Source organism: Euprymna scolopes, chromosome 42 (assembly GCF_053919585.1).
Source record: "Euprymna scolopes isolate OS-2025 chromosome 42, ASM5391958v1, whole genome shotgun sequence".
Taxonomy (NCBI): Eukaryota; Metazoa; Mollusca; class Cephalopoda; order Sepiida; family Sepiolidae; genus Euprymna; species Euprymna scolopes.
The window spans coordinates 66,311,688-66,338,459 of NC_136523.1; the positions used below are offsets into that span (position 1 = coordinate 66,311,688).

Below are 26,772 nucleotides of genomic sequence, written 5' to 3' on the forward strand. Positions count from 1 at the left end.
AATCCGTGGTAATCCGTTTAGTTGTGTTTTGTATTTTTTTCCGTTCAAAAAGAAATATGCCCTCCATCGCATTCTTCTAATTAATATCTGTTCCTACCCAGTTGCGCACTATATCTTTAAACTTGGATTTCAAAAAAAATATGCCCTCCATCGCATTCTTCTAATTAATATCTGTTCCTACCCAGTTGAGCACTATATCTTTAAACTTGGATTTCAAAAAGAAATATGCCCTCCATCATATTCTTCTAATTAATATCTGTTCCTATCCAGTTGAGCACTATATCTTAAAACTTGGATTTCAAAAAGAAATATGCCCTCCATCGCATTCTTCTAATTAATATCTGTTCCTACCCAGTTGCGCACTATATCTTAAAACTTGGATTTCAAAAAGAAATAAGCCCTCCATCGAATTCTTCTAATTAATATCTGTTCCTACCCAGTTGCGCACTATATCTAAATCCTTGGATTTCAAAAAGAAATATGCCCTCCATCGCATTCTTCTAATTAATATCTGTTCCTACCCAGTTGCGCACTATATCTAAAACCTTGGATTTCGAAAAGAAATATGCCCTCCACCGCATTCTTCTAATTAATATCTGTTCCTACCCAGTTGGGCACTATATATAAAACCTTGGATTTCAAAAAGAAATATGCCCTCCATCACATTCTTCTAATTAATATCTGTTCCTACCCAGTTAAGCACTATATCTTTAAACTTGGATTTCAAAAAAAAATATGCCCTCCATCACATTCTTCTAATTAATATCTGTTCCTACCCAGTTAAGCACTATATCTTTAAACTTGGATTTCAAAAAGAAATATGCCCTCCATCGCATTCTTCTAATTAATATCTATTCCTACCCAATTGCTCACTATATCTTTAAACTTGGATTTCAAAAAGAAATATGCCCTCCATCGCATTCTTCTAATTAATATCTGTTCCTACCCAGTTGCGCACTATATCTTTTAACTTGGATTTCAAAAAGAAATATGCCCTCCATCGCATTCTTCTAATTAATATCTGTTCCTACCCAGTTGTGCACTATATCTAAATCCTTGGATTTCAAAAAGAAATATGCCCTCCATCGCATTCTTCTAATTAATATCTGTTCCTACCCAGTTGAGCACTATATCTTAAAACTTGGATTTCAAAAAGAAATAAGCCCTCCATCGCATTCTTCTAAATGATATCTGTTCCTACCCAGTTGCGCACTATATCTTAAAACTTGGATTTCAAAAAGAAATATGCCCTCCATCGCATTCTTCTAATTAATATCTGTTCCTACCCAGTTGCGCACTATATCTAAAACCTTGGATTTCAAAAAGAAATATGCCCTCCATCACATTCTTCTAATTAATATCTGTTCCTACCCAGTTGAGCACTATATCTTTAAACTTGGATTTCAAAAAAAAATATACCCTCCATCACATTCTTCTAATTAATATCTGTTCCTACCCAGTTTAGCACTATATCTTTAAACTTGGATTTCAAAAAGAAATATGCCCTCCATCACATTCTTCTAATTAATATCTGTTCCTACCCAGTTGAGCACTATATCTAAAACTTTGGATTTCAAAAAGAAATATGCCCTCCATCACATTCTTCTAATTAATATCTGTTCCTACCTAGTTGAGCACTATATCTTTAAACTTGGATTTCAAAAAAAAATATACCCTCCATCACATTCTTCGAATTAATATCTGTTCCTACCCAGTTGAGCACTATATCTTTGAACTTGGATTTCAAAAATAATATGCCCTCCATCACATTCTTCTAATTAATATCTGTTCCTACCCAGTTGCGCAATATATCTTTAAACTTGGATTTCAAAAAGAAATATACCCTCTATCGCATTCTTCTAATTAATATCTGTTCCTACCCAGTTGCGCACTATATCTTTAAACTTGGATTTCAAAAAAAATATGCCCTCCATCACATTCTTCTAATTAATATCTGTTCCTACCCAGTTGAGCACTATATCTTAAAACATAGATTTCAAAAAGAAATATGCCCTCCATCGCATTCTTCTAATTAATATCTGTTCCTACCCAGTTGCGCACTATATCTTTAAACTTGGATTTCAAAAAGAAATATGCCCTCCATCGCATTCTTCTAATTAATATCTGTTCCTACCCAGTTGCGCACTATATCTAAATCCTTGGATTTAAAAAAGAAATATGCCCTCCATCGCATTCTTCTAATTAATATCAGTTCCTACCCAGGTGCGCACTATATCTTAAACCTTGGATTTCAAAAAGAAATATGCCCTCCATCGCATTCTTCTAATTAATATCTGTTCCTACCCAGTGTCGCACTATATCTTAAAACTTGGATTTCAAAAAGAAATAAGCCCTCCATCGCATTCTTCTAATTAATATCTGTTCCTACCCAGTTGCCAACTATATCTTAAAACTTGGATTTCAAAAAGAAATATGCTCTCCATCGCATTCTTCTAATTAATATCTGTTCCTACCCAGTTGAGCACTATATCTTTAAACTTGGATTTCAAAAAGAAATATGCCCTCCATCATATTCTTCTAATTAATATCTGTTCCTATCCAGTTGAGCACTATATCTTAAAACTTGGATTTCAAAAAGAAATATGCCCTCCATCGCATTCTTCTAATTAATATCTGTTCCTACCCAGTTGCGCACTATATCTTAAAACTTGGATTTCAAAAAGAAATAAGCCCTCCATCGAATTCTTCTAATTAATATCTGTTCCTACCCAGTTGCGCACTATATCTAAATCCTTGGATTTCAAAAAGAAATATGCCCTCCATCGCATTCTTCTAATTAATATCTGTTCCTACCCAGTTGCGCACTATATCTAAAACCTTGGATTTCGAAAAGAAATATGCCCTCCACCGCATTCTTCTAATTAATATCTGTTCCTACCCAGTTGGGCACTATATATAAAACCTTGGATTTCAAAAAGAAATATGCCCTCCATCACATTCTTCTAATTAATATCTGTTCCTACCCAGTTAAGCACTATATCTTTAAACTTGGATTTCAAAAAAAAATATGCCCTCCATCACATTCTTCTAATTAATATCTGTTCCTACCCAGTTAAGCACTATATCTTTAAACTTGGATTTCAAAAAGAAATATGCCCTCCATCGCATTCTTCTAATTAATATCTATTCCTACCCAATTGCTCACTATATCTTTAAACTTGGATTTCAAAAAGAAATATGCCCTCCATCGCATTCTTCTAATTAATATCTGTTCCTACCCAGTTGCGCACTATATCTTTTAACTTGGATTTCAAAAAGAAATATGCCCTCCATCGCATTCTTCTAATTAATATCTGTTCCTACCCAGTTGTGCACTATATCTAAATCCTTGGATTTCAAAAAGAAATATGCCCTCCATCGCATTCTTCTAATTAATATCTGTTCCTACCCAGTTGAGCACTATATCTTAAAACTTGGATTTCAAAAAGAAATAAGCCCTCCATCGCATTCTTCTAAATGATATCTGTTCCTACCCAGTTGCGCACTATATCTTAAAACTTGGATTTCAAAAAGAAATATGCCCTCCATCGCATTCTTCTAATTAATATCTGTTCCTACCCAGTTGCGCACTATATCTAAAACCTTGGATTTCAAAAAGAAATATGCCCTCCATCACATTCTTCTAATTAATATCTGTTCCTACCCAGTTGAGCACTATATCTTTAAACTTGGATTTCAAAAAAAAATATACCCTCCATCACATTCTTCTAATTAATATCTGTTCCTACCCAGTTTAGCACTATATCTTTAAACTTGGATTTCAAAAAGAAATATGCCCTCCATCACATTCTTCTAATTAATATCTGTTCCTACCCAGTTGAGCACTATATCTAAAACTTTGGATTTCAAAAAGAAATATGCCCTCCATCACATTCTTCTAATTAATATCTGTTCCTACCTAGTTGAGCACTATATCTTTAAACTTGGATTTCAAAAAAAAATATACCCTCCATCACATTCTTCGAATTAATATCTGTTCCTACCCAGTTGAGCACTATATCTTTGAACTTGGATTTCAAAAATAATATGCCCTCCATCACATTCTTCTAATTAATATCTGTTCCTACCCAGTTGCGCAATATATCTTTAAACTTGGATTTCAAAAAGAAATATACCCTCTATCGCATTCTTCTAATTAATATCTGTTCCTACCCAGTTGCGCACTATATCTTTAAACTTGGATTTCAAAAAAAATATGCCCTCCATCACATTCTTCTAATTAATATCTGTTCCTACCCAGTTGAGCACTATATCTTAAAACATAGATTTCAAAAAGAAATATGCCCTCCATCGCATTCTTCTAATTAATATCTGTTCCTACCCAGTTGCGCACTATATCTTTAAACTTGGATTTCAAAAAGAAATATGCCCTCCATCGCATTCTTCTAATTAATATCTGTTCCTACCCAGTTGCGCACTATATCTAAATCCTTGGATTTAAAAAAGAAATATGCCCTCCATCGCATTCTTCTAATTAATATCAGTTCCTACCCAGGTGCGCACTATATCTTAAACCTTGGATTTCAAAAAGAAATATGCCCTCCATCGCATTCTTCTAATTAATATCTGTTCCTACCCAGTGTCGCACTATATCTTAAAACTTGGATTTCAAAAAGAAATAAGCCCTCCATCGCATTCTTCTAATTAATATCTGTTCCTACCCAGTTGCCAACTATATCTTAAAACTTGGATTTCAAAAAGAAATATGCTCTCCATCGCATTCTTCTAATTAATATCTGTTCCTACCCAGTTGAGCACTATATCTTTAAACTTGGATTTCAAAAAGAAATATGCCCTCCATCATATTCTTCTAATTAATATCTGTTCCTATCCAGTTGAGCACTATATCTTAAAACTTGGATTTCAAAAAGAAATATGCCCTCCATCGCATTCTTCTAATTAATATCTGTTCCTACCCAGTTGCGCACTATATCTTAAAACTTGGATTTCAAAAAGAAATAAGCCCTCCATCGAATTCTTCTAATTAATATCTGTTCCTACCCAGTTGCGCACTATATCTAAATCCTTGGATTTCAAAAAGAAATATGCCCTCCATCGCATTCTTCTAATTAATATCTGTTCCTACCCAGTTGCGCACTATATCTAAAACCTTGGATTTCGAAAAGAAATATGCCCTCCACCGCATTCTTCTAATTAATATCTGTTCCTACCCAGTTGGGCACTATATATAAAACCTTGGATTTCAAAAAGAAATATGCCCTCCATCACATTCTTCTAATTAATATCTGTTCCTACCCAGTTAAGCACTATATCTTTAAACTTGGATTTCAAAAAAAAATATGCCCTCCATCACATTCTTCTAATTAATATCTGTTCCTACCCAGTTAAGCACTATATCTTTAAACTTGGATTTCAAAAAGAAATATGCCCTCCATCGCATTCTTCTAATTAATATCTATTCCTACCCAATTGCTCACTATATCTTTAAACTTGGATTTCAAAAAGAAATATGCCCTCCATCGCATTCTTCTAATTAATATCTGTTCCTACCCAGTTGCGCACTATATCTTTTAACTTGGATTTCAAAAAGAAATATGCCCTCCATCGCATTCTTCTAATTAATATCTGTTCCTACCCAGTTGTGCACTATATCTAAATCCTTGGATTTCAAAAAGAAATATGCCCTCCATCGCATTCTTCTAATTAATATCTGTTCCTACCCAGTTGAGCACTATATCTTAAAACTTGGATTTCAAAAAGAAATAAGCCCTCCATCGCATTCTTCTAAATGATATCTGTTCCTACCCAGTTGCGCACTATATCTTAAAACTTGGATTTCAAAAAGAAATATGCCCTCCATCGCATTCTTCTAATTAATATCTGTTCCTACCCAGTTGCGCACTATATCTAAAACCTTGGATTTCAAAAAGAAATATGCCCTCCATCACATTCTTCTAATTAATATCTGTTCCTACCCAGTTGAGCACTATATCTTTAAACTTGGATTTCAAAAAAAAATATACCCTCCATCACATTCTTCTAATTAATATCTGTTCCTACCCAGTTTAGCACTATATCTTTAAACTTGGATTTCAAAAAGAAATATGCCCTCCATCACATTCTTCTAATTAATATCTGTTCCTACCCAGTTGAGCACTATATCTAAAACTTTGGATTTCAAAAAGAAATATGCCCTCCATCACATTCTTCTAATTAATATCTGTTCCTACCTAGTTGAGCACTATATCTTTAAACTTGGATTTCAAAAAAAAATATACCCTCCATCACATTCTTCGAATTAATATCTGTTCCTACCCAGTTGAGCACTATATCTTTGAACTTGGATTTCAAAAATAATATGCCCTCCATCACATTCTTCTAATTAATATCTGTTCCTACCCAGTTGCGCAATATATCTTTAAACTTGGATTTCAAAAAGAAATATACCCTCTATCGCATTCTTCTAATTAATATCTGTTCCTACCCAGTTGCGCACTATATCTTTAAACTTGGATTTCAAAAAAAATATGCCCTCCATCACATTCTTCTAATTAATATCTGTTCCTACCCAGTTGAGCACTATATCTTAAAACATAGATTTCAAAAAGAAATATGCCCTCCATCGCATTCTTCTAATTAATATCTGTTCCTACCCAGTTGCGCACTATATCTTTAAACTTGGATTTCAAAAAGAAATATGCCCTCCATCGCATTCTTCTAATTAATATCTGTTCCTACCCAGTTGCGCACTATATCTAAATCCTTGGATTTAAAAAAGAAATATGCCCTCCATCGCATTCTTCTAATTAATATCAGTTCCTACCCAGGTGCGCACTATATCTTAAACCTTGGATTTCAAAAAGAAATATGCTCTCCATCGCATTCTTCTAATTAATATCTGTTCCTACCCAGTGTCGCACTATATCTTAAAACTTGGATTTCAAAAAGAAATAAGCCCTCCATCGCATTCTTCTAATTAATATCTGTTCCTACCCAGTTGCCAACTATATCTTAAAACTTGGATTTCAAAAAGAAATATGCTCTCCATCGCATTCTTCTAATTAATATCTGTTCCTATCCAGTTGCGCACTATATCTAAATCCTTGGATTTCAAAAAGCAATATGCCCTCCATCGCATTCTTCTAATTAATATCTGTTCCTACCCAGTTGCGCACTATATCTTAAAACTTGGATTTCAAAAAGAAATATGCCCTCCATCGCATTCTTCTAATTAATATCTGTTCCTACCCAGTTGCGCAGTATATCTTTAAACTTGGATTTCAAAAAGAAATATGCCCTCCATCACATTCTTCTAATTAATATCTGTTCCTACCCAGTTGCGCACTATATCTAAATCCTTGGATTTAAAAAAGAAATATGCCCTCCATCGCATTCTTCTAATTAATATCAGTTCCTACCCAGGTGCGCACTATATCTTAAACCTTGGATTTCAAAAAGAAATATGCCCTCCATCGCATTCTTCTAATTAATATCTGTTCCTACCCAGTTGAGCACTATATCTTAAAACTTGGATTTCAAAAAGAAATAAGCCCTCCATCGCATTCTTCTAATTAATATCTGTTCCTACCCAGTTGAGCACTATATCTTTAAACTTGGATTTCAAAAAGAAATATGCCCTCCATCGCATTCTTCTAATTAATATCGGTTCCTACCCAGTTGAGCACTATATCTTTAAACTTGGATTTAAAAATAAGTATGCCCTCCATCGCATTCTTCTAATTAATATCTGTTCCTACCCAGTTGCGCACTATATCTTTAAACTTGGATTTCAAACAGAAATATGCCCTCCATCGCATTCTTCTAATTAATATCTGTTCCTACCCAGTTGCGCACTATATCTAAATCCTTGGATTTCAAAAAGAAATATGCCCTCCATCATATTCTTCTAATTAATATCTGTTCCTATCCAGTTTCGCACTATATCTTAAAACTTGGATTTCAAAAAGAAATATGCCCTCCATCGCATTCTTCTAATTAATATCTGTTCCTACCCAGTTGCGCACTATATCTAAATCCTTGGATTTCAAAAAGAAATATACCCTCCATCGCATTCTTCTAATTAATATCTGTTCCTACCCAGTTGCGCACTATATCTTAAAACTTGGATTTCAAACAGAAATAAGCCCTCCATCGCATTCTTCTAATTAATATCTGTTCCTACCCAGTTGCGCACTATATCTTTAAACTTGGATTTCAAACAGAAATATGCCCTCCATCGCATTCTTCTAATTAATATCTGTTCCTACCCAGTTGCGCACTATATCTTTAAACTTGGATTTCAAAAAGAAATATGCCCTCCATCGCATTCTTCTAATTAATATCTGTTCCTACCCAGTTGCGCACTATATCTAAATCCTTGGATTTCAAACAGAAATATGCCCTCCATCGCATTCTTCTAATTAATATCTGTTCCTACCCAGTTGCACACTATATCTTTAAACTTGGATTTCAAAAAGAAATATGCCCTCCATCGCATTCTTCTAATTAATATCTGTTCCTACCCAGTTTCGCACTATATCTTAAAACTTGGATTTAAAAAGAAATATGCCCTCCATCGCATTCTTCTAATTAATATCTGTTCTACCCAGTTGCGCACTATATCTTTAAACTTGGATTTCAAAAAAAATATGCCCTCCATCACATTCTTCTAATTAATATCTGTTCCTACCCAGTTGAGCACTATATCTTAAAACTTAGATTTCAAAAAGAAATATGCCCTCCATCGCATTCTTCTAATTAATATCTGTTCCTACCCAGTTGCGCACTATATCTTTAAACTTGGATTTCAAAAAGAAATATGCCCTCCATCGCATTCTTCTAATTAATATCTGTTCCTACCCAGTTGCGCACTATATCTAAATCCTTGGATTTAAAAAAGAAATATGCCCTCCATCGCATTCTTCTAATTAATATCAGTTCCTACCCAGGTGCGCACTATATCTTAAACCTTGGATTTCAAAAAGAAATATGCCCTCCATCGCATTCTTCTAATTAATATCTGTTCCTACCCAGTTGAGCACTATATCTTAAAACTTGGATTTCAAAAAGAAATAAGCCCTCCATCGCATTCTTCTAATTAATATCTGTTCCTACCCAGTTGCCAACTATATCTTAAAACTTGGATTTCAAAAAGAAATATGCTCTCCATCGCATTCTTCTAATTAATATCTGTTCCTATCCAGTTGCGCACTATATCTAAATCCTTGGATTTCAAAAAGCAATATGCCCTCCATCGCATTCTTCTAATTAATATCTGTTCCTACCCAGTTGCGCACTATATCTTAAAACTTGGATTTCAAAAAGAAATATGCCCTCCATCGCATTCTTCTAATTAATATCTGTTCCTACCCAGTTGCGCAGTATATCTTTAAACTTGGATTTCAAAAAGAAATATGCCCTCCATCACATTCTTCTAATTAATATCTGTTCCTACCCAGTTGCGCACTATATCTAAATCCTTGGATTTAAAAAAGAAATATGCCCTCCATCGCATTCTTCTAATTAATATCAGTTCCTACCCAGGTGCGCACTATATCTTAAACCTTGGATTTCAAAAAGAAATATGCCCTCCATCGCATTCTTCTAATTAATATCTGTTCCTACCCAGTTGAGCACTATATCTTAAAACTTGGATTTCAAAAAGAAATAAGCCCTCCATCGCATTCTTCTAATTAATATCTGTTCCTACCCAGTTGAGCACTATATCTTTAAACTTGGATTTCAAAAAGAAATATGCCCTCCATCGCATTCTTCTAATTAATATCGGTTCCTACCCAGTTGAGCACTATATCTTTAAACTTGGATTTAAAAATAAGTATGCCCTCCATCGCATTCTTCTAATTAATATCTGTTCCTACCCAGTTGCGCACTATATCTTTAAACTTGGATTTCAAACAGAAATATGCCCTCCATCGCATTCTTCTAATTAATATCTGTTCCTACCCAGTTGCGCACTATATCTAAATCCTTGGATTTCAAAAAGAAATATGCCCTCCATCATATTCTTCTAATTAATATCTGTTCCTATCCAGTTTCGCACTATATCTTAAAACTTGGATTTCAAAAAGAAATATGCCCTCCATCGCATTCTTCTAATTAATATCTGTTCCTACCCAGTTGCGCACTATATCTAAATCCTTGGATTTCAAAAAGAAATATACCCTCCATCGCATTCTTCTAATTAATATCTGTTCCTACCCAGTTGCGCACTATATCTTAAAACTTGGATTTCAAACAGAAATAAGCCCTCCATCGCATTCTTCTAATTAATATCTGTTCCTACCCAGTTGCGCACTATATCTTTAAACTTGGATTTCAAACAGAAATATGCCCTCCATCGCATTCTTCTAATTAATATCTGTTCCTACCCAGTTGCGCACTATATCTTAAAACTTGGATTTCAAAAAGAAATATGCCCTCCATCGCATTCTTCTAATTAATATCTGTTCCTACCCAGTTGCGCACTATATCTAAATCCTTGGATTTCAAACAGAAATATGCCCTCCATCGCATTCTTCTAATTAATATCGGTTCCTACCCAGTTGCACACTATATCTTTAAACTTGGATTTCAAAAAGAAATATGCCCTCCATCGCATTCTTCTAATTAATATCTGTTCCTACCCAGTTTCGCACTATATCTTAAAACTTGGATTTAAAAAGAAATATGCCCTTCATCGCATTCTTCTAATTAATATCTGTTCCTACCCAGTTGCGCACTATATTTAATCCTTGAATTTCAAAAAGAAATATGCCCTCCATCGCATTCTTCTAATTAATATCTGTTCCTACCCAGTTGCGCACTATATTTAATCCTTGGATTTCAAAAAGAAATATGCCCTCCATCGCATTCTTCTAATAAATATCTGTTCCTACCCAGTTGCGCACTATATCTAAATCCTTGGATTTCAAACAGAAATATGCCCTCCATCGCATTCTTCTAATTAATATCTGTTCCTACCCAGTTGCGCACTATATCTTTAAACTTGGATTTCAAAAAGAAATATGCCCTCCATCGCATTCTTCTAATTAATATCTGTTCCTACCCAGTTGTGCACTATATCTTTACACTTGGATTTCAAACAAAAATAAGCCCTCCATCGCATTCTTCTAATTAATATCTGTTCCTACCTAGTTGCTCACTATATCTTTACACTTGGATTTCAAACAGAAATAAGCCCTCCATCGCATTCTTCTAATTAATATCTGTTCCTACCCAGTTGCGCACTATATCTTTAAACTTGTATTTCAAAAAGAAATATGCCCTCCATCGCATTCTTCTAATTAATATCTGTTCCTACCCAGTGTCGCACTATATCTAAATCCTTGGATTTCAAACAGAAATATGCCCTCCATCGCATTCTTCTAATTAATATCTGTTCCTACCCAGTTGCGCACTATATCATTAAACTTGGATTTCAAAAAGAAATATGCCCTCCATCGCATTCTTCTAATTAATATCTGTTCCTACCCAGTATCGCACTATATCTTTAAACTTGGATTTCAAAAAGAAATATGCCCTCCATCGCATTCTTCTAATTAATATCTGTTCCTACCCAGTTGCGCACTGTATCTTTAAACTTGGATTTAAAAAAAAATATGCCCTCCATCGCATTCTTCTAATTAATATCTTTTCCTACTCAGTTGCGCACTATATCTTTAAACTTGGATTTCAAAAAGAAATATGCCCTCCATCGCATTCTTCTAATTAATATCTGTTCCTACCCAGTTGCGCACTATATCTAAATCCTTTGATTTCAAACAGAAATATGCTCTCCATCGCATTCTTCTAATTAATATCTGTTCCTACTCAGTTGCGCACTATATCTTTAAACTTGGATTTCAAAAAGAAATATGCCCTCCATCACATTCTTCGAATTAATATCTGTTCCCATCCAGTTGAGCACTATATCTTAAAACTTGGATTTCAAAAAGAAATATGCCCTCCATCGCATTCTTCTAATTAATATCTGTTCCTACCCAGTTGCGCACTATATCTAAATCCTTGCATTTCAAAAAGAAATATGCCCTCCATCGCATTCTTCTAATTAATATCTGTTCCTACCCAGTTTCGCACTATATCTTAAAACTTGGATTGCAAAAAGAAATAAGCCCTCCATCGCATTCTTCTAATTAATATCTGTTCCTACCCAGTTGCGCACTATATCTTTAAACTTGGATTTCAAAAAGAAATAAGCCCTCCATCGCATTCTTCTAATTTATATCTGTTCCTACCCAGTTGGGCACTATATCTAAATCCTTGCATTTCAAAAAGAAATATGCCCTCCATCGCATTCTTCTAATTAATATCTATTCCTACCCAGTTGCGCACTATATCTTAAAACTTGGATTTCAAAAAGAAATAAGCCCTCCATCGCATTATTCTAATTAATATCTGTTCCTACCCAGTTGGGCACTATATCTAAATCCTTGCATTTCAAAAAGAAATATGCCCTCCATCGCATTCTTCTAATTAATATCTTTCCTACCCAGTTGCGCACTATATCTTAAAACTTGGATTGCAAAAAGAAATAAGCCCTCCATCGCATTCTTCTAATTAATATCTGTTCCTACCCAGTTGGGCACTATATCTAAATCCTTGGATTTCAAAAAGAAATATGCCCTCCATCGTATTCTTCTAATTAATATCTTTTCCTACCCAGTTGCGCACTATATCTTAAAACTTGGATTTCAAAAAGAAGTAAGCCCTCCATCGCATTCTTCTAATTAATATCTGTTCCTACCCAGTTGGGCACTATATCTAAAACTTGGATTTCTACAAGCTAATCATGTTGGCTGGTGTCTGTCATATTTTTATTAGGGACATTTGTTGGAGGATGTTATCAGCTCCATCTCTTTTTGAAAACTGCCTTTTTGTGTACCACCTCACTCCAGGCAAAAATGCTTTTTCTTTTTCTCTTCTTCTTTTCCCTACACGCTGCTTCATTTGGGGTCGAGGTGGAGGTCCTGATGATTTCCCGTTGTGACCTTAGCATTGGTTTTTGACAAATCACTTGGTGAGAGGATGGGGTGGGGTGTCTACACGTTGATATTTTGTTGTCGCATGTCTTTATAGCAATGGAGTGGTGTGTGTGTGTGGGGGGGTGTCTGGCCGATAGATATTTAAAATGTATTTAAAAAGAGAGAAGGGGGGATGACCAGTTCGTCATTATGTCTTGTTTTCGCGTGACAATATATATTCACACAGACATATAAATATATATATATATATATATATATATATATATATATATATGCACATCAAAAATAATATATCTAAGGAATTCTATAGAATAATAGACCAAAACTTCCCCCTGAAAATAAATTAAGCAAAATAATAAATAGAAACTCTGTAAAATTAAGTTTTCTCAACGTCCAGAAACTTAACTAATACTATAATCAGCTCCAACAATAGAAAAATCAGCAAAATAAGGAACAACAAAGAACTAGCATCAAACGCAAGTATCCTAAATAGAAATTGTAACTGCAGAATACCTGAAAATTGGCCGTTGGAAGGGAAATGTCTAACCTCGGAAATAGTGTATAAATGCGAGATAAAAACAGATAACACTAAGAAGACATATCTGGGAGCCACGGAACAGAGTTTAAGCACAGATATAGAAACCACGTAGTATCATTTAAAAAGGAACCTTGGACAGAAACTAATAGGGATGGCGTGAACGACAGTAAGGGGGTGGGCACAAAAATAAGCATTAAAAATAAAAGCAGAAAGAGAAACATAACTGCATTAAGTGATTGGATTAGGGAACTTAGCAGAAATAATGAAAATTTTCAATTAAAACAGTCAGTAGTGGACAGGGGGAGAAAGTACAGCCCTGGGAAATCAAAACGGTGCAATCTATGTTTATTGGAAGCCTTCTACATTGTGAATTTCAAAGAGGAAATTTTGAATAAAAGACTTTATGCCATACAGGGATGTCTTCACAGAAATAGATTTCTGCTATCACGCCTTAAATGTAACTGAGGCATAAATTTTTTTACAATAATAAGGATCATCGGATGCTAGGATTAAATTTTAATGGAGAGTTAAATAGCTAGAATTGTTACAATCTAAATGAATGATCGAAATCTAACATGCGAATAAAACTTCCATTCTTCTTAACCGGATAGGAAATCTAAATAAGGTATACAGCTCATCTAAGAATGTTTTTTCTCCATAACGGTGAGCATACTTGTATTCAATCATAGCAGTATGGACGGTGAAATAAGGGTTACCCTCTTCAAATCAATAAAACAACTTAGCAATTAAACCAGTTATTATTAAGAAATAAAAATCAAATTAGCAATTTGGGGGTTGCAAAATTTATGTAAATATAATTTCATCAGATTTTGTCATCCTACACCCCAAGTTGATAGAATTCATACTGACTTACTTATTTACCTACAGCAATCCCTGTTCTAAATGTTTTTATCCATAAATGCAAGAGTAGACATCTTCCACAGGAGCGAAACACACTTGTAACCATGGGTGGTTTTGCTGTCAGAATAATAACTAGAGGATATATATTTTATTTATTTAGACACCCAAAAATACAATGCATGAATTAAGTGATTAGTAACACAGGTGAGTTAAACCCATGGGCTAAGACCATTCTTTGAGATCAAAACAAAATTTATATACTAAATTGGTTAAGTAAGCCATCGTAGCATGTTCTGGATCTGTCTGATTAAGTTAAATCAATTATTAAATTAATTATTAAATCATAGACACCTTCTAGTAATCAATGAACCAAAAACACCAAACGGCCTGAATTACCTCCCTTTGACAATTATAGGATACAAATCGAACCAATTTCAAACAAAATTAACTAACAATACTTAATATAATTGGATTATCTCCCTTCATTTTATCCTATTTAAGGATGTAAAAGCATTCTGCAAGTAGAATAACAATGAACCTTAAAACATTAAATAACAATAAATAGATTAGAATACTTCACCCGTAATATTATACAAGGATTTTTATATATATCTTTAATACACCCATTTTATTTACTCTCTGTTGTGAAGGAACATAACTGGCTATACACCGGTTACAAACTGTATATATATATTGGACTGTTGGGCAGACAGCGGCAGACAAGCAGTCGCAGTAAGACGGATAGTCTTACGTGTTGATTATCAGACTTTCTTCCCCATACTTGTTACTATGTACTTCTATTTACCTTAGGCGAGCAGCCTTACGTTTCTGTATTATAAATAAACCCCATTACACATACCACTCGGTGTAACTCACGTTTGTCTTTATTTCCTAAGTATTTAGGAATATAACAATGGCGACGAAAGGATGTTCTTTCTCTTAACAGAGATAAATTACCGTACCAAGGACTGTGTACAATACAAGGATTTTTGACCACGTGCGTCAATGAATTTAAAAAATTTTCCTACCTAAAGTAGCGAAAAGTACGGATTTTTCTTCGTAAAGAACTCACAAGAAATTATAGAAACATGTTCAAGGTAAAGTGGAATTTATATTTATTTTGACAAGTAAAAAAAAAAAAAAAAAAAAAAAATGGTCGCAAGTTGAATTCGAAACTACACTAAAGGATTACGAGTTTCGAAAGAAAAAATATAAATACAACGACTATTGTACCATTTTATGCCACGTGGGAACGGCAGCCATATATTTTTTTTTTTTTGGAAAATTAATTGTTTGTTATTGCCTTTATATAAATAATTGGAACTATTTGTCGTGGGAAGTAAGAAATATTTTGTGTATGAACTTACGTTGTTGAAAAAAAAAAAAAAAAAAAAAGAAAAAAAAAAAAAAAAAGAATTATTTTACAAAGCCTGTTGAATTACTATGGATGAACTTTGTTGAAACGTGTTGTGTCTGCATATTGCTACTAATTTACGATATACGTAAATTTACGATTTTTCTTTGGAATTATTGTGTAGAATTCGAAAAGACATTTTTGTACTAGAAGCTAACATGGAACAATTAGCAGAGTTAACTAAGGCTCTAGCCCTTAGCATCCAGGAACAGACAAAAATGACTCAACAATTTTTAGCGCAACAACAACAACAACAACAACAAATTCAACAACAACAGCTACAGCAACAGCTGCAACAACAACAAGAAAGAACACAAAAAACTTTAGAGGCACAACAAGAACAAACAAACATACTACAACGACAAATGTCGACACAGCAAAAGAATTTAGAAAAGCTAATTCTAACGTCGACCGGGAAGAAGACTAATTTTTCTGCCGAGGGTATTTCAAATTCACTAACGGAATTTCGTTACTCCCCGGATACTGGTGTTACTTTCCCTGCATACTACAGAAGATACGAAACAATTTTTACGAAAAGATGTTTAGACTGGACCGATGAGGAAAAAGTTACCCTGCTACTACAAAAACTGGGTACTGATGAAAACACCAAGTATGCAAATCTAATTCTACCAAAAAAACCGGAGGAGGTTTCGTTCGAGGAAACAATTAGTACCTTGTCGAAAATATTTGATAAAAGGGATAGCCTATTTCACTCTAGATACAAATGTTTGAACATTCAGAAGGCAGAAGCTGAAGACTATCTAGAATATGCTTGCACTGTGAACTGTTTATGCGAATCATTTAAATTGAATGAAATTTCCGCAGACCAATTTAAATGTTTAATCTTTGTACAAGGTCTCACAGCACCAAGGGACAAAGATATACGTTCACGGATCCTAACAATTATGGAGGCGGATCCTAACATAACATTGCAAAAAGTCACTGAAGAGTGTCAACGTCTGATTAACATAAAGAAAGACAACACTCGCATTGAAGAGAAAAATATTTTTAAGGTGCAGCAAGTAAAAAGGCAAGGGACCACAAGAAAGTCCAGGTTCCAAGAACACAGGATCCTTAAAGGATACAAAGACCCAAAGCTAAAGTGTAAATGTTGTGGTAGTTTAAGACACAACAATAAGACCTGCTGGTTTAGGAACAAAATATGTTATGAATGTGGTCTCAGAGGTCACAAGGGAACATACTGTGCCCAGAAGAAAAGACAAGGGACCGATAATGTAAATACGCTTCGCATGAATAAAGAAAAAAGCTGCGAAAGACGGAAATATGTTGATGTTCGGATAAATGGACATCTGGTTACATTGCTTCTGGATAGCGGTGCAGATATTAGTATTATAAATGAAGATATATGGAAAAGGATAGGTCGACCTGAATTAACGAAAACCAGAAAGACGGCGAGAAGTGTGTGCGGCAAAAGATTAGAGTTCAAGGGAGAATTAAAATGCAAAGTGACATTCGCTAACCAGACTCATAAATCCAAAGTGTACGTCGTACCAGGAAAGAATACATGCCTGTTTGGGGTAGATTGGATTGTCCTGTTTAATTTATGGGAGAAACCCATAAATTCGTTTTGTAACTTTTTAACTGCAGAAAAAGCAAACCAAAGGGAAGACTTCCTGAAGGATTTGAAAACTGAATTTCCCAATGTTTTTGCCGAAGGACTAGGACTCTGTATTAAGACAGAGGCAAAATTTGAATTAAAGAAAAATGCCACTCCAGTATTCAAACCTAAAAGGAATGTGCCTTTTTCAGCGATGGACGCAATCGAAAAAGAGTTGGATAGACTTCAACAACTGGAAGTCATTGAAAAAGTTAACCACACAGATTGGGCAAGTCCAACCGTGTATGTAAAGAAAAAAAATAACAGAATAAGGGTCTGTGGAGATTTTTCAACGGGTTTAAATGACTGTCTATTGGACCATAATTATCCCCTTCCGTCCGCAGAAGATCTGTTCTCTAAGCTTAACGGAGGAAAAATTTTTTCTAAGATAGACCTCTCAGATGCTTACTTGCAAATTAAGATCAGCGATGAATGCTCCAAATACTTAGGCATAAATACTCATAAGGGCATTTTTAAGCTAAAGAGGCTTCCTTTTGGATTAAAGGTTGCTCCTGCTATTTTCCAGCAAATTATGGACACGATGCTGGCAGGGTTGGAATTTTCAATGGCCTACCTTGACGATATCCTAATTAAAAGTGAAAATTTGCAAGATCATAAGAAGCATGTAAAAGAAGTATTCAAAAGAATACAGGAATTTGGTTTTAAATTGAGCCCAGAAAAATGCGATTTTTTTATGAAAAAAATTAAATATCTAGGTCAAATAATCGACAAAGAGGGTCGAAGACCGGATCCACAAAGGACTGAAGCAATTGAAAAGATGCCTGCTCCAGATTCAGTGACAAAATTAAAATCGTTTTTGGGATTAGTTCAATACTATGCAATTTACATCCCTAACATACATAATTTAAGAGCTCCTCTTAACGAGTTACTGAAAAAGGGTGTTAAATGGAACTGGAATAAGGAATGTGAATCTGCTTTCCAAAATATCAAAAGATGTCTACTGTCAGACTTAGCATTGGCACATTTCAATCCAGAAAAGGAACTAATACTAGCAACGGACGCCAGTGATTACGGTGTTGGCGCTGTATTACTTCACAAGTATGAGGATGGTAGGACAAAAGCTATCGCCCATGCTTCAAGAACGTTGGTTGCAGCGGAGAAAAATTACAGCCAAATTGAAAAAGAGGCGCTGTCGATAATATTTGGAATTACAAAGTACAATCGATTTCTCCATGGACGATCTTTTATTTTGCAAACCGACCATAAACCCCTACTTACCATATTTGGATCAAAGAAAGGCATTCCCACACATACTGCGAATCGATTACAGCGATGGGCTGTAACCCTCTTAAACTATCAGTTTAAGATGGAACATGTATCCTCAAAAAAGTTAGGACACGCAGATGCATTATCACGGTTGATCCCTAAAAGAAGCGAAAGTTTCGAAGAAACGGTAATTGCTGCGCTTAAAGACGAAAGTGAATGTACAAGTTCAATGTGTAATATGATACGTGAACTTCCGGTAACTTTCGAAAAAATAAAAAAAGAGGCAGTAAATGACATTTTCATTAAGAAAATGAAAAATCAATTGGGATGGATAAAAAAAAATAAAAAGGTAGATCAAACAACGCCTTTTTCCATCTGTGAAGATGTGCTCATGTATGGTGAGAGGATCGTAATTCCACTAACGTTACAGAGGAAAATTCTGAAGGAATTTCATACAGGTCATCCGGGCATTTCGAGAATGAAATCCCTTATGAGAGGATATGTGTACTGGCCTGGTATGGACAAGGAAGTTGAAAAATGTGTCAAGACATGCAGAGGATGTCAATTAGCAGCTCGAGATCCTCCAGTAAAAACGACGCCATGGCCAAAGACGGACCTACCCTGGTCACGTCTGCATATTGATTATGCGGGACCTATAAATGGTTATTTTTACTTGATTATTGTAGATTCTTTTTCAAAATGGCCAGAAATATTTAAGTTTAGACATCCAACAGCAAAAAACACTGTGAGTGCGCTTAATGAAATTTTTAGCCGTTTTGGAGTGCCAAAAACCTTAGTGAGCGATAATGGAACAGCATTTACTGCTCATGAATTCAAAGAATTCTGTGACTCACTAAATATTCTACATATGACAACACCTGTGTACCATCCACGATCGAATGGGTTGGCCGAAAAATTTGTAGATACGTTTAAAAGGGCACTTAAGAAAAATCTTACTACGGACACAGACGAACAATGTATTCAAACATTTTTAGCAATTTACAGGGTGACACCAAATCCTAATAATAATGTCAATTCTTCCCCGGCTGAGCTAATGTTTGCAAGAAAGATAAGATCTGTCTTCGATAGGCTGCTACCAGAGAAAAAGAAAGTTTTCAAAAAAGAAAACCTTAATACCAAGTGCTTCTCCCCAGGTGAAAATGTATATTTCAAAAATTTTCAAAATGGACGAAATCAGTGGGTTGAAGGTATTATCAAAAAAAGGATTGGGAGCATGGTCTATACCATCCAAGGATTAAGTTTTGTCTGCAAAAGACACAGAAATCAAATACGTCCCAGACTGTCTCCAAATGTGGAAGAGACACCAATGGAAACATTGTGCGATATTTTTGATATACCAAAACCAGCGTGTGTACCGCAAACAATGAATATTTCGCCTGAACCGACCATATGGGCTGGACAGAAACCTTTACCCCGGGTAACGCTGACCAGAAGGAAAAGCGCAAGAAAGAGAAAAGTTACCAGGAGATTAAGCCCTGACCCTAAAAGGAAGAGGTATTTAAGCTAAAATCAGGAAGATTTCAGCTTCAGGGGGAGGTGTTGTGAAGGAACATAACTGGCTATACACCGATTACAAACTGTATATATATATTGGACTGTTGGGCAGACAGCGGCAGACAAGCAGTCGCAGTAAGACGGATAGTCTTACGTGTTGATTATCAGACTTTCTTCCCCATACTTGTTACTATGTACTTCTATTTACCTTAGGCGAGCAGCCTTACGTTTCTGTATTATAAATAAACCCCATTACACATACCACTCGGTGTAACTCACGTTTGTCTTTATTTCCTAAGTATTTAGGAATATAACACTCTCGTATTCAATTTAACTTTGAAACTAAAAGGACCTTAAATCCGAGCACAAATATAACGGTAACCAATAAACATTATCCGCCACTAATACGACACTAAAACTAACCGTAACATTTTTGAAAGGCTGTTACGGCCAAAATATTGAAACAAAATTTTTTTAAATTAATTATTACTATTATTATTGGGTAACAAAGAAATAACAAGATCTAATTTAGGATCCCAACAAATGGGATATATATTTAAAAAATTCTTTTAAATGGCTAAGGGCTCTCGGTAGCAATTGTCATGACTCTGCTCTTAAATAAGGATACGAAAATTAGGCGATATATTAAAATTTAAATGGGATTTTCCGTAACCACAAAAAAGGTAGATGTTTCTCGCATGCTTTTCTAACTAGGGATTTCCCCTTCCTTCCTTCCTTCTCTTCAAAACATGCTCCATGGCCAAAAGTGTGCTTATTCATAAAGTCCTAAGAAATGCTGGTTTTGAAAATTTTCAAACGACATAATGCTTGAAATTGTCGAACTAGACATGGAAACAATTGTAACATAAATTGAAACACACTTTTTGTTGCCACCAACACCTTGTTTTGAAGCCTTGTTTTTGAACACAGTATATTAATGCTCAATTATAAAATTTGATAATTTTGTAGCTTACTCTTTAACTAAACAATTTTTTGGCTTAAAACTCATTGGTATATGAAACTTTACTAAATTTCAGGAACTCAGTATAATTACATATAAGTCTCTATATATATATACTAGCTGTACCCTGCCACGCGTTGCTGTGGTTCAAATTGGTGCAATGGAAAAAATTCCAAAATGAGAAAAAGCATGTTTCTTATAGGTTTAAATTTCCATTTTGCATGAGTACAGTTTTTGCTGTTCCATTTTCTTAGCTGATATAGAGATTTTCCGGTTTGGTGACTCTTGAATATGTAACATAAATTGTCCATGTGAAAAAAACAGTCAGTGTGTAACTGTAAGGCCCACAATTGTAAAGATTGTTCCCTGTGCTTTGTTGATGGTCATTGCAAATGACAATAAAATTGGAAAGGGCAATTTGCTAAAGTGTAATGATGTATCCGGTGGAATCATAGGAATGCATGGAATGAAGATATATTCATCTGTGAAAGGTCCTGTTAAGATTGTTGTTTCTATGATATTGTTTGTTAATTTTTTTTTTACTGCAAGCTATGTGCCATTGCAAAGCTTGGATTGGTTTATATTTCACAACATGAAGAACTGCTCGGACGTGGACCATTTCCACGTCATCAGTTGGCATTTCGAGCATCCGACCAGCGAGTACGGATTCAGTCGCTTGAAGAGGACGCTGCAGGATCGAGGAGAACAGCCGTATACCATGACATGTCCAAAGGTATACAGTCCCTACGGCCTCTGCACGTACCTGACGACAGATCCGACAATCAGAACGGTGCTATCAGCAGGGAACCTAACGATGGAACGACAACTAGCGGTGCTACGAAGACTAACGGAGAAGACCATCAGGGAGCCAAGTCCGGAACTCGAGGAATCGCGCCTTGCCAACAAAGCAGATAGCCTGAGAGGTCAAAAATACGACTTTCTCACAAAAATTATGAAGAAGGTAAACTCCACGGACGTCGGTGACCTGATGATTTACTGCGCTAGAACGGCAAAACCGTCAACAAGACAGACCTGGGCCAGCATACATAAAAACACGGCAAACCTAGCGAACATCATCGTCGCTGCAGCTACGGACGTGCAAATACAGAGTCGGGTCACGCCGATCCACGAACAGATTCGTGAGAAACACGAACTATTCTCGGCGATGACGCATCAATACTGGCCGGTACAAAAGTCGCTCGACATATACGACGAATGGCTGGAGTACCACCAGATCGACGCCGACGAGTTCGCAACGGGGACGTTCGAGGTTTGCCACAAAATAAGGCCCAAAAAAAATGCTCTACATATCACCGGACCATCGAATTCGGGAAAATCGTACATCCTCCGCAGCATCAGAAACGGTCTGATGAACGCGGGAAGAATGAGATGCCAGGCGAGTGACAACTTCACCTTCGGCAGCTGCGTAGACAAGAGCCTCATATTCACTGAGGAAATGTGGTTCACGCCACAGAACGTCGAGGAAGCCAAGTGCATCCTAGAAGGAACAGACACTTACGTGAACGTGAAGCACCAGAGCGAGCGAATCCTAAAACGCACGCCCTGCTTGTCTACCAGCAACGACGAACCATGGCGTCACGTGGCCAACGAAAAACAGGCCATGATCAACAGGATGTTCCTGTTTACAACCCGAACAGCGATGGACGACCTAAAGGGATGGGGAACGCTGGAACTCAACCCGCTGATGTGGCTGACAATATGGCGGAAACACATCACTGATTACCAGCGAGACGGTTACATCCCGAAGGCAGGAAAATTGACCGCACAACCGAAACCGTCATCACGATACACGTGGAAGGAGGAGGACGAACACAGTCCTTCCAAAAAACTACGCGTACGAGACGTGCGGCGCAACTTACTGCCTGAAATAAACGAGCAATGCATCCTAGATCCAGACCAGCCAGCCCAGGTATGTTTGACACACGGCCATCCGATAAACTGTCCGACGCCACCAAACGACTCCGAGGACACAGTACCATTCACGGACTCTGACTTAGAGGACATGATGACAAACAGTAATTCGCCTTCGGCGCCACCAGACACTGACAGTACAGACTTAATCATAATAACTGACAGTGACGACGACAAAGAGAACAACGACGAAAAAAAAAAAAAAAAAAAAAAAAAAAAACATCAACGAGTTCACACTAATACGAGACAGGGAACTGCACACACGCATACACATAACGCACAAACACACAAAATCCTTACAGACATTGGTAATGTACTGCGAGGAATTGCTGACAGACTCTGACTGATAAAAAAGAAATGCATCGATGGTCTAAGTCTAAGGTGTCATGGCCGCCAAAAAACTTTTTCCTATCTAATGTCTGTCCTTTCTATTATTATTATTATTATTATTATTACTACTATTACTATTATTGTAATTATTATTATTATTGGAATTATGATTGTAATTGCAATATTATTGTATAATAAATATATATATATAATACCATACATGTGTTTGTATTTTAATATTTTTCCTTCTGCATGACGCATGACATGAGATGCATGAAATTATTTTTCAGAACTACCAGACATTAGATGAATGAAAGTTTTTCTACGCGCGCGCGCGTCATATTTCTATAAACTCTATAAGGTAAGGTATTAGAGCATGGCACTAAGTGGCAACTTAAATAAGTCCAATTCTCCAGTATTCTATTTTATTCAAAACCTGTCAGAGAAAATAAAAAAATCTCTATGTAGGGTGCCCCCCTCCACCATTAAACGTTTAATGGTGGAGGGGGGCACCCTACATAGAGATTTTTTTTTTTTACTGCAAGCTATGTGCCATTGCAAAGCTTGGATTGGTTTATATTTCACAACATGATAATTAGTACACCAAATTTCAGTTGCAATACATGCGGTGGCATCTCTGGCAAATATAACTGTTGGATAATTAACCACTTTATCTGCTTTCACAACAGTGTCGATGGATTTATATTTGACTACCTCACTTGGAATTTTATATTGAATAATAGCGTTTAGTTCATGGGCATCTTTGTATTGACCTGCAAGAATAGCTCATTCACTCAGTCAAATGGAATTCTTATAATTTGAATATCTGCAAAAACCTTTTAAACTAACTATTCTTTTGATGAAATAAACAGAAATTACAGAAGTTAAAAGTCAAAGAATTTTGCCCTTAACTCTGATCAGCTGGCACTTTTTCGTACCCAATTTCCCACAAGTGATGCAAAAGTTTTTGTGCAGATCGAACAGTCTGCAACTGGACATGGATATTTTGAGTTAAGTTTAATGTCTTCACATGGAACAAAAAAGTAGAGTATTTGAGGCAAGCATTTATTTCATCTGCTGGTGTTGATTGAAGAATAACAGGTAACATTTGTCTGAAATCTCCTGCAAGCAATATTACTGCATTCCCAAATGGTCTGACATTGCCACGCAAATCTTGCAAGGATCGACCAAGAGCCTCAAGTGATTGTTTGCGTAGGATTGTGCATTCATCCTAAACAATAAGTTTGCATTTCTGCAATATTTTTCCCCATATTGGATGTTTTGGAGATGTCGAACATGAGATTTTTGAAAAATTGAATGTTTTAAAGTAGAATAAATAATTCTTCTACTTGGCAGCAAGGTCGCAGGTATTCCTCATGCAGCAAGGGCTAAGGCTATGTCATTTTGTTACCAAATGGCTGCCAAAATCAATTTAATTAGAAAGGTTTTACCAGTTACTTCTGGTGCTGTTCAAGGTAGCAGTTATTTCCAAATAACTTCTATTCTCACAGTCAGTAAATTAGGTGACTAAAATAGGATTTATCCATGTTTTGACAATGCCTTATTCACTGTAATTAATTTAGGAGACTAAAATAGGATGAGGGATTAGAGATGGACAGATAGAGAGGAAGATATATAGATAGAAAAGAGAAAGTGAGAGGAAAATAGAGAAAGAGAAGGAGATAGAGAGATAAAGGGATTGATAGACAAACAGAGAGAGGGGGAGAGTTAGAAACAGAGAGGGCTGAGACAGAGGAAAGGAGAGAGATAGAGGGAGTTAGAGAGAGAAAGGGGCTCAAAGAGAGATGGAGAGGGTGATATAGAGAGAAAGATAGATTGAGAGAGGGAAAGGGAGAGATGGATAAAGAGAGATATTAAGAGAGGAAGAGAGAGAGGGGGAGAGAAACAGAAGGTGAACTACACTTCACCGTTTTTTTTCCTCGTTCAGTAGAGAAGAAATCTTTCGAGACTGAGGCAATTTTAATGTTTTGTTATTATCCAGAGTACCCCTTTTTTTTTGGGGGGGGGGCTAGATTTTCCTCGCATTTGAAACCGACCGGGTTATCTGTACTTTCACTTAACAAATTAATAAAAGAAAAACATATTGTAAAATTTGAATTTAACAGGAAAATACTATTGTAAAAAATAGCACGATAACATAAGTGCATAAGTGCCACTTTAGGTACTCTTTGGGCGTTGAGTTCCATGGCGACCAGCATAATTATTTAATGGTCGCTCTCTGAGCCCCCCCCCCCAGTCAAGGCTAATGCATGCGCACGTAACTTTTTTTAATTTACTGACGTTGGCTTAGTAACTAAACGATTTATTGATAATTTCGTAACCCTTAAACGCATGCTGGAAAATTTAAATTGGTTCATTATTGTTGTAATGAAAAAAAAAAAGTTTCATTCAACACAAAACCAAAAACACATATTAATGATAAATGATTTATTATTCTATTCATTGAAATTTACTAATTTTTAAATAAAAAAGTAAAAAAAAAAGTTAATAAAAAATAGTTGCTTATGTGCGCATAGAAAACTTGTTTTTTTTAGATTAGGTCCACCTTATAATCACCCCCCCCAACCTCCTCATCTTAAGAACAGCTTCCGGAATAAACACCACTTATGGAGGGGGGGGGCTATTTGCCAAATTTAACTGATATTTGTTGTCAGCATACTCACCCGAAAATACTATTAAAAAAAAAAAGGGGGTTATCCTTTACGGAAATGGTCCCGACGTCCGCCTCGTTTTGAGTTTGGGGAGAGGCCGTTTGACGTAGGCAGTGTCAAGGCAGAAAATTACCCTAACCTTAAAATATGCGATATGTCACAGACAGATGCTTTTACAAATATTGTGAAACAAATCACAGAATTTTACAGGGTTAACTAACTACGTGGAACTATTCTAATCATGTGGACTGTTTTTTTTTTTTTTTTTTTTAAATTCTAATTATTTGAACTGTCTATTTTGTAAAATTCCAATTATTTGAACTGTTGAATTATCAAAAATTTGAACTGTTTATTTTGTAAAATTCTAATTATTTGAACTGTTTATTTTTTTAAATTCTAATTATTTGAACTGTTTAAAATCAAAAAAATAAAAATTCTAATTATTGGAACGGGTTTTTTTCTCCTTAAGTTAACAACTGGGCACTTTATTAAAGGGGTAATTTTCTGCCTCGACACCGCCTACGTCAGACGGCCTCTCCCCGAGCTCAGAACGTGGCAGACGTTGGGACCATCTCCGTAAAGGTTATCCAAAAAAGGAGGGGTTCAGTGCCCGTGGCAGAGAAGTAGATTTATTTACCAATAAAAGTTGCAGAGAAGTAAATTTATTTATCAATAAAAGTCGTCATTTAAAAAAGAAAATTGTGGAGGTGGACCTAAATGT

The 26,772-nt window shown here is 35.7% G+C and overlaps 1 protein-coding gene across 1 annotated transcript in view; it reads right to left on the reverse strand.

Annotated features, from left to right (window-relative positions):
* The window catches only part of LOC145267173 (potassium voltage-gated channel protein Shaw-like), a 239,127-nt gene that overhangs the window by 143,209 nt on the left and 69,146 nt on the right, over positions 1-26,772 (reverse strand). The gene's annotated exons all lie outside the window — the stretch shown is intronic.